This window comes from Monodelphis domestica, chromosome 5, assembly GCF_027887165.1.
Source record: "Monodelphis domestica isolate mMonDom1 chromosome 5, mMonDom1.pri, whole genome shotgun sequence".
NCBI classification, from domain to species: domain Eukaryota; kingdom Metazoa; phylum Chordata; class Mammalia; order Didelphimorphia; family Didelphidae; genus Monodelphis; species Monodelphis domestica.
Window position 1 is genome coordinate 194,760,356 of NC_077231.1, and position 13,720 is coordinate 194,774,075.

The following is a 13,720-nucleotide window of genomic DNA, read 5'->3' on the forward strand; positions in this document are numbered from 1 at the left end:
ATCCCTGGCTTTTTGGTCATCCTCCTCCTGATCTTTCATCTCCTTTGCCTCATTTTCGATCTGGTTAATTTTGGTTTTCAAGACACTGTTTTCTGTTTCCAGATGATTTATTTTGCTTTTTAAGTTCTTTTCCCAGTTGTCTTCAGTCTCTCTTAATTGTTTTTTGAATTTTATTTCGAGTTCTTCCAAAGCCTGTGTCCAATTCACTGGAGTTTCTGTGTTTTTGCTTGGTGTTCCTTGATCCTCCTCTGTTCCATTTGCTCTTTGTTCATTGCCTAGATAGAAGCTGTCAATTGTTATTTATTTTTTCTTTCTCTGTTGTTTCTCATATTTTCCCCATCTTTCCACTTTGTAGTTGCCTGTAGTCTTGCCCCTCTCATTATGTGCTGGTTCTGTGGGTTTGGGCTATTCTGTCCTGAAGGGGCTTCTTCTCTGTTCTGCTGATGGATCAGGTTAGTCAGATCTTCCCCAGCTGACAACAGAAGCTGAAAAGAAGCTGGACTTCTTGCCTTATTATCAAGGTTGTTGCCTGTAATTTGTTGTAGTCTTTGCCCTATAAACTTAGTCAGAAATGCTCTCAGATCAGTCTGTGGGGGATAGGTGTTGGAGCTTGAGCTTCCCTTCCCTCTGAAGGCTTCTTATCTCCCCTATTGATTAGATTGAGCTGGGGTGGAGTTGATCTGCAAAGCTGGCTTTGCCTTGAGGCCAAAACCTCATGAAAGGGGTGGGCAAGATAGAGTATTTTGGCTTTGACTATGCTGCCTGCTCTGTGCTTCTCCTCCAGCTGCCTCTAAGCTGCCTTTGTTCAACACCCTGAGCCTGGAACAGATGTGCCAGCAAGGTACTCCCTCTAGACTAGTGCCCTTGCCCACACAGAGATTCCAGCCACCACTGGAGGCTCAGCACTGGAGGTGGGGCAGGGCTCCTGGGACCTTCCTTCTACCTTCCCCTTAAACCCATATGTTCTAGAATTAAGGCTTTTGGGGGTGGGTGGGCTTACCTTTTAAGTTGAATCCAACAAGAGGGTTCCCTAGCTTTGTCCTATTGTTAGATTTGGTTTTCAGTCCCTTCAAAGCATTGCTTTTGATTTGGTGAGGAAGAGTTTGCCAAGATCTGAAATGTTGCTGTCTTTAAACCACAATCTTGACCAAAATCCTCCTTGAACTTTCAAAATTCAAGGGGTTAAAGTTTCCTATCCCTTTGCCTAAAATAGAAAAAAAAAAACCCAAGGCAGGCAAAAAAATCCAGGGCTATATTCATTGACCTCATGTGCATCTGGAGGGCAAAGGACTTAAAGACTCTTTTTAAAAGCATTATTTCTCATTGGATACCATTAGCAAAAGAGTGCAAGAAATTCACCAAGAGTACAGGCCAAGAGAAGATGGTGGAGGCTCAGGTTTTAAGTTCTTTCATTTTTTTTCATGCCTCTATAGACAATCAAAGTGCCTCCCTATCACCATATGCTTAGCAGATGAAAACTACTCCACTCCATTTTGCCTCTGATACCTTAACTAAATTATGGACTGATTCTCAATCAATCAAAAGATTTTTGAAAAGTCTTTGAACCAGAATGATATTAATGACATTACCCATGCAAGAATCATGTTAGGCATAAGTTGAGGTAAAGTATTCATGCTCCAGAGATCAACTCTAAAGTATCAAGGAAGTTGAAAGGATAGAGAACCCCAGAATTTCAATCCTGTTCAATTAAATAAATTATTAAGCATACACTATGTGCCAGGCTTTGTCTTTAGTTTTGAGGATGCAAAAAAAGGCGAAAGGTCTCTGTCCTCAAGAAGCTTATAATCTAATTGAGGAAACAATAAGCAAATATATACAAAGCAAGCTACATACAGAATAAATAGAAAATAATTTAAAAAAATGGAATCTCTGTAATTAAGTGAGGTTAGGGAAGGTTTCCTATAGAACATGGAATTTTAGTTGGAACTCAAAGGAAGCCAGGGAGGTTAATAGTCAGAGCAGAGAAGGGGGAGCATTCCAGATACAGGGAGGCAGTAAGAGAGCATGCTAGGAGCTAAGAAAAGGATCCTCTTATTTGGGGAACAGCCACAAGATCAGCATCATTGGTTTGAAAAGAGCTTGTCTGGGAATAAGGTGCAAGAAGACTGGAAAGGTAGGTGGGGGTTTGACTATATATAAAGGATTTTGAATGACTGAGATAATTTTATATTGGTTCTTGGAGCCAATAGGAAGCCATTGGAGTAAAGTAGAGTAAAGTAGTGACATAGTTGGCCCTGAACTTTAGGAAAATGACTTTAGTGACTGAATAGAGGATGAATCGGAGTGGGAAGTGACTTGAGGCAGGCATACACCACCAGAAGATTATTGCAAAATCCAGGTATGAGTTGTTCAGGGCTTGTACTAGAGTGATGACTGGGACAGAGAAGAAAAGTGGGACATATTAGAGAAATGCTGTTAAGGTAAAATTAATAGACCTTGGCGACAATGTGGTTAAAGGGAGTGAGAGATAGTGAGAAATCTAAGATGACTCCATAGTTGGGAGCCAGATGTATGGGAGAATGCCCTTTATAGTAACAGGGAAGGAAGAAGTATTCTGTTTTGAACATATTGAATTTCAGATATCTACTAGACATCCACTTAAGATGTTTGAAAGCAGATAGAGATGTGAGACAAGAGGTCAAGGGAAAGATTAAGGCAGGAAAGGTAAATGTTTGGATCATTAGCATTTTGATAATCCATAGAGGGTGATGAGATCATCAAACCAGGTAGTAGAGAGGAAAATGAGAAGATACAGGATAGAATCCTGAGGGATACCTATGGTTAGAAGGAATGATTTGGAGTAGAATCCAGAAAAACAGACAAAGAGGGAGTATAGGATATATAAGAGGAAAAGCAAGAGAGAGTGATGTTCTGAAAACCTTGAGAGAAAAGAGTATCAGGGAGGAGAAAATGATTAAAAGTGTCAATGACTGCATGCAATGCAATGAGGACTGAGAAAAGTTCCAAAGGATATGGCAGTTAGGAAATCACCAGTAACTTTGAAGAGAGTGGTTTTGGTGGAATAATACACTCAGAAGCTAGATTCTAAGGGGTTAAGAAGAAAGTAAGAGGAGAAAAAGTTGAGACACCATTTGTATGTTCTTCTTGAGGAATTTAGCTACAAAAGGCAGAAGAGAAATAGGACTATAGTTACCAAGGATGGAAGAAATGAATGTTTGTTTGTTTTCAGAATAAGGGAGATGGACATATTTGTGGAAATTAGTTAAATAAACCTCCTAAGGAGAAAACTGCTAGGCTCAAATTATATATATATATATATATATGTATACATATATATATATATATATTATAAATATAATATATATTAATATATTAAATAAATATATATATATTACAATTATGGGGTGTATGGGGTGTTCAGGGAGGGGTAGTATCTCTGGTATGGAGGGCTTGTCATGCCCTCCTAGGGCAGCTCTCCAGCCTCTAACCCCCACCTGACACCCAGCTCTCACTTGTGGCTCCTAGTAGCTGCTAGCATGCGGCAGCAGCCACACCCCAGGGCACAGCTTCGACAAGACATCTAAACCTTGTGAGGGTAGTGTGTCGACACATTTCATTAAGAAAAAACCTCTGAATAAGTTATCACCCTTTTAGGTTTAAGTAGTTTACAAGTTGCCTCACCTTTATAGGAACTTAGTATCCCATTGTATCAATTCTAAAACAGTCATGACTCAAAGAACTTCCTGTCCCTTCCATAAGCATGGGTCAAAGTACTTTTCATTGTTCTCAAGGAGCTCTCTGTCCTAAAGCAGTCCTAAGTAGGGTGGAGTAGGAATATTCCCAAGGCAAGGAGCCCCCACACTCAAGTAGATTTCTCACCATCTGCTAGGGAATTTTTTTAAGTAGAAGATTCCCCAATGGAGGAAACCCCTAACATTCATAAGTCTGAGAAATTTTGAGGTTTACAGTAGCCATTGGGTCATCGACCCCTGGTGAACCAGGGCTTTGCTCAACCAGCATGTGAAGACTGCTTTGGCTGAACAGATGGAAGAAACCAATAAAAAGGTTCAACGGCTGAGAGGGCGACGCAGCAAAGCACTGTGGAGTGCTTAGGGTGTGTTGGAGCACAAAAGACAACACGGCCATCCAATGCAGCTGAGGAAGTCTCCAGGTGTAATGACTTTTCTTGCCACTGGACCCAGGCTTCCATTGGCGAGAGAGTGGGACTCTCTCTGTGCCATCGACTTTTCCACTTAATCTCCTTCATGCACAAGTGTCTTTGTGCACACTCATCTACATCACAGATGAAACCGCACAAAGACAATCATCATCCTTAGTTACTGAGAGACTACTACTATATTACAATTATATTAAAATATTTTATTTAAATATTAAAATATATAAATATTATATATAACATTTATTTTAATACTTAAATATTAATTTTATTTATATATAAATATAAAAATATTAAATTAATTAAATATTAAAAATTATATATATATATGGCTTAGCACAATGCCTGGCACTTAGAAGGTGATCTCTAAATGTTTATTTCACCCTGTGAAGACTAAATTAACTCTCTCCTGCCCATTTTTAGATTTAATCACCAGAAGCATATACATCCCACTCACACTTAAGTTGGGGAGGTCTGTGACCCATGTGTGTGATAGTGGGTGATGAATCAGAATTGACTGACTGCCCCCTGGGCAGTCCTAAGCAAAGCTTTAGCTGTAATTGGTACATGTAAAATGGAAGGAAGTCACAGGAAGTGAGGAAAAGGAACGATCTTTAAAAATGTCAAGAACTTCCTGTGAGCTCTCTCTTCCATCTTTCCTCTTTGACTTGACTTTAGAGGAGCTCGGGCTTGAGATCTCAGACTGCTTCCCTTTGGACTGACATGTGGTGAGTGAAAGGATGACTCCCTTTCCTTTGTTTTTCTGGAGGAACTAGCCTCAGGAGAGACCTACCTTCTTGAGAGAGGCTCCCTGCATCCTTAGGCCCTTGGCTCAAGGCCAAGGCCCCTCTGGCTAAGGACTAATTAGCCCTGTCTGGGTTGAGCTAGGACCAGAGCAAAATACTTTGTGTGTAGCAAAGATATCTTACCCTATCCTCTCTCTGATTTTCTTACTTTCATTTTTCCTATATTTTATAAATAGTTAAAATAAATCTCTTTGGAATTAATTTAAAATTCTTGGGGACCCTACTCCTGAATAATCCAATCCAGTTTTTTATTTAAAAAAATCTCACAATTCTATCCCTTACAACCCTCTCCCCTTTCCTGAAGAGAAAGGAAATCTAGACTAGTTACATTTACCCTTTGGATTCTAGGGGTAACTCTGAGGGATCAGAAGTAAATCTCTAATGCTATTGATTTAAGCCACCATTAATCTTTCCTCTACCCAACCTGTAGGTTATCATTTGAGATAATTTCAAATACTTATAGAAGGAGTATTTACTGAGACAGTATAATTAGAGCAGTAGATACAAAACATTCCTCCAAAAGCCTCTGTTACCACCTTCCACCAGGACTTACATAATCTGGCAGACATTGTAAAGTGGTAATACACAATTTTCAATTGCTAAGTCTTTCCCTCCCCTTTTTCTGGTGTTTAAGATACTCTTCTTAGGCAGAGTGAAATCTCTTTTATGGGCTCCTTGTCAGGCCACTAATCCAGGCTGCCCTTAGTTCTTTATGATGTAGCCCCATGCACCAGCTGATCTGGGAAAACCATTTAAGTTACTAATGTAACAATAGAGTTGTGTCTATTTTTGTAATATGCTTGGATATTGATGGGAAGATGGAAAGTATATCTTTTTTTAAAAAGATTTGTTATTTTACCAATTACATATTATAATAATTTTACACTTAAACTTTCTGAAGTTATATGATCCAAATCGTCTCTCTCCCTCTTTTCCCTCCCCTTTCTGGAGATGGTAAGCAATTTGATCTGGGTTATACATCTATTATCTTAAAAAATATACTTCCACATTTGGCCACTTAAGTAAGAGAAAACTCATATAAAATCAACCTTCCCCCCAAATAAAAACCCAAATACACTAAAGTGAAAAATAGTATGCTTTGATCTTCATTCTGACTCTCATAGTTCTTTCTCTGGAGGTAGGTAGCATTCTTTGTCATAAGTCCTTCAGAATTATCCTGGATCGGGGCAGCTGGGTAGCTCAGTGGATTGAGAGCCAGGCCTAGAGACGGGAGGTCCTAGGTTCAAATCTGGACTCAGACACTTCCCAGCTGTGTGACCCTGGGCAAGTCACTTGACCCCCATTGCCTAGCCCATACCACTCTTCTGCCTTGGAGCCAATACACAGTATTGATTACAAGATGGAAGGTAAGGGTTTAAAAAAAAAAAAAAGAATTATCCTGGATCATTGTATTGCTGAAAATAGCTAAGTCTTTCACAGTTGATCATTTTATGATATTGCTGTTACTGTGAACAATGTTCTCCTGGTTCTGCTTATTTCACTCTAAATAGGTTCATGTAGGTATTTTCAGCTATTTTTGAAATTATCCTGTTCATTTTTTTACAGCACACTAGTATTCCATCACCATAATTTGCTCAGCCATTCCCCAATTCATGGACATCCCCTCAGTTTCCAATTCTTTGAGACCATAAAAGGGCTGCTATAAATATTTTTGTACAAGTAGCTGCCCAACCCTTTAAAAATCTCTTTAGACTATAGATCTAGTAGAGGTATTGCTGGATCAAAGAGTATGCAGAACCTTTTGGGCAAATTTCCAAATTGCTCTCCAGAATGGTGCATCAGTGTCCCAATTTTGCCACAAACACTCCAACATTTATCATTTTACTGTAATTTTGGTCAATCTGTAAAGTATAACATCTTTTGTAACTTTCAAAGCTGTCAGATCTACATCTGGTCAAAGGAGAATGAACCTTTTTTTTACTTTTAAACAGAGAAAATATTTTTATTATTATAAACCTTTACCTTTTGCATTAGTATCAGTTCTAAGATAGAAGAGCAGCAAGGCCTAGGCAATTGGAGTTGTTACTTGCCCATGACTAAATAACTAGAAAGTGTCTGAGGCCAGATTTGAACTGAAGTCCTCCTAATTCCAGGCCTGATATTTTATCCACTGTACTGGCTACCTGCACCCTCCTTTTATTTATTGATTGATTATTGACTTTAAGAAAATCCCTTACCTTCTGTCTTAGAATTGATACTAAATATTGGTTCTAAGGCAGAAGAGCAGTAAGCTCTAGGCAATTGTTGTTAGGTGACTTGCCCAGGGTAAAATAGCTAGGAGTATCTAAGGCCAGATATGAATCTAGATGGAGACTTGGCCAAAACTAAAGCTGAGGCTTCTCTCTACTCCATAACAGTTCTTTCCCAGTGAATTAGCTAGAATCCATAAATTCTAATTTCTATAATTCCTTCACTTTTCCATTCACATAAAAACATTATAAATGATACCTGGGGCAGAGTCAAGTTTCCTCAGTCTTCTTGAAAACATTTTTTATGTGTACACTATTCTTGTTCAAAGGTGTAAGTTTTTTTTTTTTAATTCCAAATATATATTCTCATTCAGTTGAGATATCTGGCATCAGAGCTACACTTGAATAGGATAGTTTTGAACTCACTCTTGTATGTACAGGTTGTCTCTTCATTGTAATATAAGCAAGAAAAGTCAGGGATTGTTTTGAGTTTTTCTTTAGATTTTCAGGACTTAGCATAATGACTGGCATATAATAAGTGCTTCATAAATTCTTGTTGATTGAATCTCCTCCATCCTGCATTTAACAACTTGCAATTGTAATTCTTATACTGGGTTCCCAAATTGCCTTGTTTCTAATAAAACTAGAGGACTGGAAGAAAAAAATGCCAATAAAAGCCACAACTCAACTGTACTTTGTTGGTAATGAATTAGGTAAAATATCTATATTTCCACAAATAACAAGGGGATTTTCCTTAGTCCTATGATTAGTGAATAATTAATTTTCAGAGAGCAATTGCTATAGTTGCAGCTTGACTAGTGAGTCCACAAAATATTTTTGCTTTCAAATATTTACTAATAATTTGCTAATTCTGAAAATGTACTCATTTCCTCATGATATCCAATAATCTAAATATTGTTACTTACATATAAAAATGTTGAGATTGACCCTACCCCAATTCAGAGACCCATTTAATATCATTTAAAATTAATTGATGCATTAAGACTCTTAAAGAAAGGTATTGGTTAAGTAAATACTAGGTTACTTCTGACATGATAAGTTGGATAAAAACACAAGCAATCACTTAGAACAACATGTTTCAATCTATACTTTACTACCAACTGGTAATATAACTATAGAATGTTGAGATTCTCTACTGTGGATCAATTTCTCCTCTTGAACTTTAGAATGGCAGTTCTCCATAGGGATGGATCAGGAAGTGGGCAGCTTAGTACTGATGAGGATCATTATAGGAGGATGGAGAGGCATAAAGAATGTTATAGGAAGGATGTGCCAGCAGAAATAAAGAGATGACCCACTTATTTATATTGGTGAAATTAGAGATTTATAGAACCGTGACTTCACAAAGAATGAAAATGAAGGAATAAAAATATATTTATTAAACTCTTACTATATTTGAGGTTTTGTGATGGGAGTACAAACCCAAGTAAGTAAGATAGTCCCTGCCTTGAAGAAGCTTACCTTCAAGTTGGGTGAGAGTGGGAAGACATAAATGGGAGCTAGAAAACAGCAGGGAGCTGGAGGGAAGGTCATAGCCTAGGATCCACTGAGATAAGAATGAGGAGTAGGGTTCAAGCAAAGTTATCGGTATAGCTTGGAAATGGTTGAGAAGTGACAGTGAGACCTGTTTTTGGCAAGATGAGGGAAAAGCCTTTTTATCTGGGTCTAGAGTCACAAGGGCAGACATTACTGCTATTAAAAATATGGGCTTATGAAGACACAGATAACTTGATATCACTGAAGTTACACAATTTTTTAAATTTGATCCAGTACTGATGTTAGTTCTGGGCTTGGTTCATTATACCTTTTCAGTATCTGACCAAGATAAATGGATAATTAAAACTAACTCAATGGACTTACCATCCTACTCATATCACAATCTATAAAATATTCACTTTTATCTACTTTGTTTCCAAAAAAACTCATTAAGTGTTTGTAAACTGAATCTCAATTCAATTCTAAATATAGCATCTGCACATTTCTGTTTGAAGCTGAGCAAGAGAAGAAAATGGTAGGCAGGGTATGATAATGGTAATAGAGAATGGAATGATAATTGCTAGAGATAGGTAAAGAAAGGAACAAGCTGATAGATAACTAGGATGTAAAAAAGAACACAGCAAAGATGGCTAAAAACCAGCAGGTTGAAAAATATTCATAGCCTATCACCCAATTTTTAAGACTGACCTATAATTCTTGTGATATTTTTATTGAATTCAGTATACATTTATTAACTTCTACTGTGTGCAGAACACTGTGCTAGTTTCTGGGAGGTTGGGGAGGGTTAGGCAAGTTTAAGTAAGAAATAATTTCTGACCTCATGCAATCTACAGAAGAGGAATAAGACACAAACATAGGTAACTAAAATATGAAACATTATTAGATAAGTGCACTAGAAACTCCATAAGGAAAGTCTGATGCAAGGTTCATTAGGAAAGCTGAATTATTGACTTGGGAGGTTGGAGTTGGGAAGATTAGAAAATGTCTCATCTAAGAAGTAGTAATTGAATTGAATTTTACAGGAATTCTAGACATGGAGGGGAAACAGAAGATATTGCAAGGACAGGACACATTGAGCAGAGGCTTAACAGTGGGGAAGCAGAAGGATATTTTCAGGGAAGAGATGTAGGAGAGCTAGAGTTGGCTATAACCTTTCATGCTGCCATCTTTCCCAGTCCATCTAGTAAGCGAGTTTTAATCAATTACTAAACATTTATTAAGCACTTGCTATGAACAGGCACTTTGCTAAGTGCTGGGGATACAAGAGGTCTCTGCCATCTAGGAGCTTACACTCTAATGGACTAGGAAGGTTAGAGTATGTGGACAAATATATTAACATGGAAATGGTAGGGTGATTTTAGGTCATGGAGGGTTTTGAATGTCATGCCATTAATTCTGAACTTAAGTAGATGGGCAATAAGTAACCACTAAAGATTTTAGGACAGGAGAGTTACAGGTGCAAATCTTTAAGGAAGATATTTTGGTTTAATGAAATCAAAGATCTATTTGAGTACCAAATGTGAACAATGGATTGGAGGGAACAGATGAAGGTGGAAAGACTTCTGAGGAAGCAACTTCATTAGATTAATTAGTGTAATGAATGAAAGATGAAATGACTGAGGAAACAAAGGTTTGATCTTCTGAGCATATTGATTTATTAAGCAATGCATTCTAATTGCCTAACAAATTGGGAACAGGCCCCTTCCTCAGTGTAGGGCTGGACCCCAAATGAAGGGGCAGACAGACTTCATATATAAAACAGTTAATCAAATAAATCCAATTATTTACAGGGAGACAATACAATATAAGGTAATTTGATTTCTAACTGGATGAAAGATTAGAGACTTTCCAAGTTGGGAGGGGGGAAGAGAGTGAAGAGGTATAATTCCCTAAATACAGGAAGAGGTGTTCTTCTTCCCACTCAAATATCTGTAAACAATGAAAGGCATATGGATATAATATCCATTTAATCAGTATGGGGATAGTTTTCAGATAAGACATATAGGTTGCTTGAGGTATACAATTATGAGAAAACTCCTCATATCAACATTAGAATCTGATTGTGTTTCTGATCAACATAACTTGTTTCTAGGTCCTTGTTTAAAAGTCCCTAAACAGCAGGTCCAGGGGTCCAATTTCTTAGCCACTCAGGGTTAGGTTCAAACAATGCAATAAGGTTTTCTTTTAATTTCCACAATTGAATAAACTTTTCTTCACAAGATAGAATTTCAACTAAGCCCATTAATGAATAAAAAGAGGCATAAGAAGTAGGGTGAAAAGGGGTACCACTGATAGAAATAGCAACTTAGGAGGCACAGATTTAGAGAATGACATGCCCATTTTTATATATGTTGGATTTTATTTGTAAATGGAACATCCAAGCAGAAATGAATTGTTTAAAGTATTTTTTCTTTAGAAGGTTTAAGTAAGCCATAAAGACACTAATTTCCATTACTGTCCTTCTCAAGCTACCTCACTATAGCTTCCTTTCTCAAAGACTACCTTTGTCATTAGAGTAGATCTTTTGGCAGGTTCTACCAACCTAGAGAGGCAAGCATAGGTCTGAGTTAAAACAAAACAAAACAAAACAAAAACAAAAACAAAACTCTATTTCCTCTCAAAACCATGATAAGATTAGAGGTAAATCACAAGTTTTATCACCAGAGGAGGATATTTTTAGTCTCTGAAAATAATGTCGACAAGGTTTGGAGAGGTTGTTACACAGGAGTATCCATACTGATCTGGGTTTTGGAAGGCATTCCACCAGACTTCTTACTTAAATGATATGTGAACTGTTGGTGAGTATGACAGAAGAATGGTCGCAGCAGGAAATTCTGAATCTTTTCCAGTTATGAATAAAGGGGCCATTAAAATATAGATTATAACTCTTATTATGAAACTAATGGGTAGAGAGACAAATGGGTAAGACTAGGAATTATGCAAATTTATCCCAAATATTTTTCCAATTTTCTATATTTTCATAGAGAAAATACATAGAAAAGGATTCTGGAACTGGATATATTCATCTATAGGTTCATGAATCTTACTTTTTACCTTATGAATGACAGAGGATATTTCAAGAGAGATAATTTAAATGTATTCAGTCTGTGGAGGGTCTAGAGAACATATAAAGCTGAAAGAATTGAGTGGTTAGTCTGGTTTATTCAGGGGATGAATCAAAGTAAAAACTCATTATTTTCTTAATAGTGCCCTTGCCCAAATGATAATATGAAATAGTGGGGTCTGGCGCCTCATGGAGGAGTTTGAACAAGTCAAGATGATGCTAAATAAAGAGAAATGCTCAGATTATCTCTGGAGAAGGAGAATGACAGACCCTCACAAACATCCTCAATTTGTGGATTTGTATATAATCAGGGTGTCCTTTAAAAAGGTACCTCTAAAGATGGGAGATCACTTTGCTGCCTGAATCATAATCACTAGCAATTGGAATCAGAGCAGACAAGTTTTATTATGCAAATAAATAATATTATCTTCTCCAGTCCCTTGCTTTCTAAAGTCAAATCTGAGCTACAGTGTATGCTTTAGCTGAAATGTAAAAAATTGTCTAAATCCCTGCATCACAATCACTAGCAATTCTAAATATAGGTGCACATTTATTTGATTATGCATGAGAATGACCTTATCTGTTAGTCTTAGCGTTTCTCTCTCCAGACCATAAATCAGGGGTAGGAAGTTGCATCCCAGCCACAGGAGAGCTACCAATATTTGTGGACAACAAAGTTGTACAGTGGTTAGAGCACAGGGTCTGAAGGCTGGAAGACCTGAGTTCAAACCCAGCCTCAGTTGCTAACTAGCTTTGTGTCCCTGGGAAAGTAATTTAATCTCTGTCTATTTCTATGTCCTCAACTATAAAATGGAGATCATAATAGCACCATCTACCCAGGGATGTTTTGAGGATCAAATTGGATATTTATAAAGTGTTTTGCATACTACTTGACTAAGCACCTGCTAAGTGCTTAACAAAATGCTTGCTTCCTTCCTTCCTACTCATACAGCAAAGTGATCTTCCCATCTTGGCAGGTGAGGCTTTTTTGACAAACTTCTTAAAAGGAATCCATGAATATACACAAATCCACAAACTGAGGATGTTTGTGACACTGAATCTTCCTTCTAAATATTGGTGACTGACAAGTTTTTATATTTGTTTTTGTACCTGATGTTCCATTTAGTCAGTCACTGTCTGCACAACTTTGAAGGCAGGAGGATTTTCCCAGAATTCTTGAGAAAGAAATCCATGCTTCTGAATTGATCAATGGTCAAAAAGGTATGAATAAACAGTTTGCAAATGAAGAAATTAAGATGATCTTGAGTCAAATGCAGGAATGATCCAAATCATTATTAATTATAAAAATGCAAATTAAAACAATTGAGAGACCACTTTACACTTATCAGACAGGCTACCAGGACAAAAAAAGGAAAATGACAAATGTTGAAGAGGATGCAGGAAAATTGGGACACTAATATACTGTTGGTAAAAATGAACTAATGCCAACTATTTTAGAGAACAATTTGGGACCATGTCCAAAGAGCCATCAAATTGTGCAAACTCTTTGACTCAGTAATACCACTACCAAAAGGGATCAAAGATAGGGGTGAAGGACCACATTATACAAAGATATTTATAGCAGCTCTTTTTGTGGTAGCAAAGAATTAGGTATTGAAGGGATTTCCATCAATTAGGGACTGGCTGAAGAAATTGTGGCATATGATTGCAATCAAATACTATTGTGCCATAAGAAATGATGAACAGGATGATCATTAAACAAAAAATGGAAAATTTTTAAATGAAGAAGTCTGGAAAGACTTAAATGAAGTGATGCAAAGTGAAGTGAGCAGAACCAGGAGAAAACTGCACACAGTAACAGCAATAAGGCATGAGGATCAGCTATTAATGACTTTATTATTGGCAATACAAGGATCCATGACAGCTCTAAGCGATTTGTGAGGGGAAAAGATTATCCACCATAGAAGGAACTGATGGAGTCTAAATAAAGATTGAAGCATAC

At 37.3% G+C, this 13,720-nt stretch overlaps 1 pseudogene; it reads left to right on the forward strand.

Annotated features, from left to right (window-relative positions):
* Positions 1-2,025: 2,025 nt before the first annotated feature.
* LOC130454730 (putative high mobility group protein B1-like 1) overlaps positions 2,026-13,720 on the forward strand; it is a 77,483-nt pseudogene continuing 65,788 nt past the window's right edge.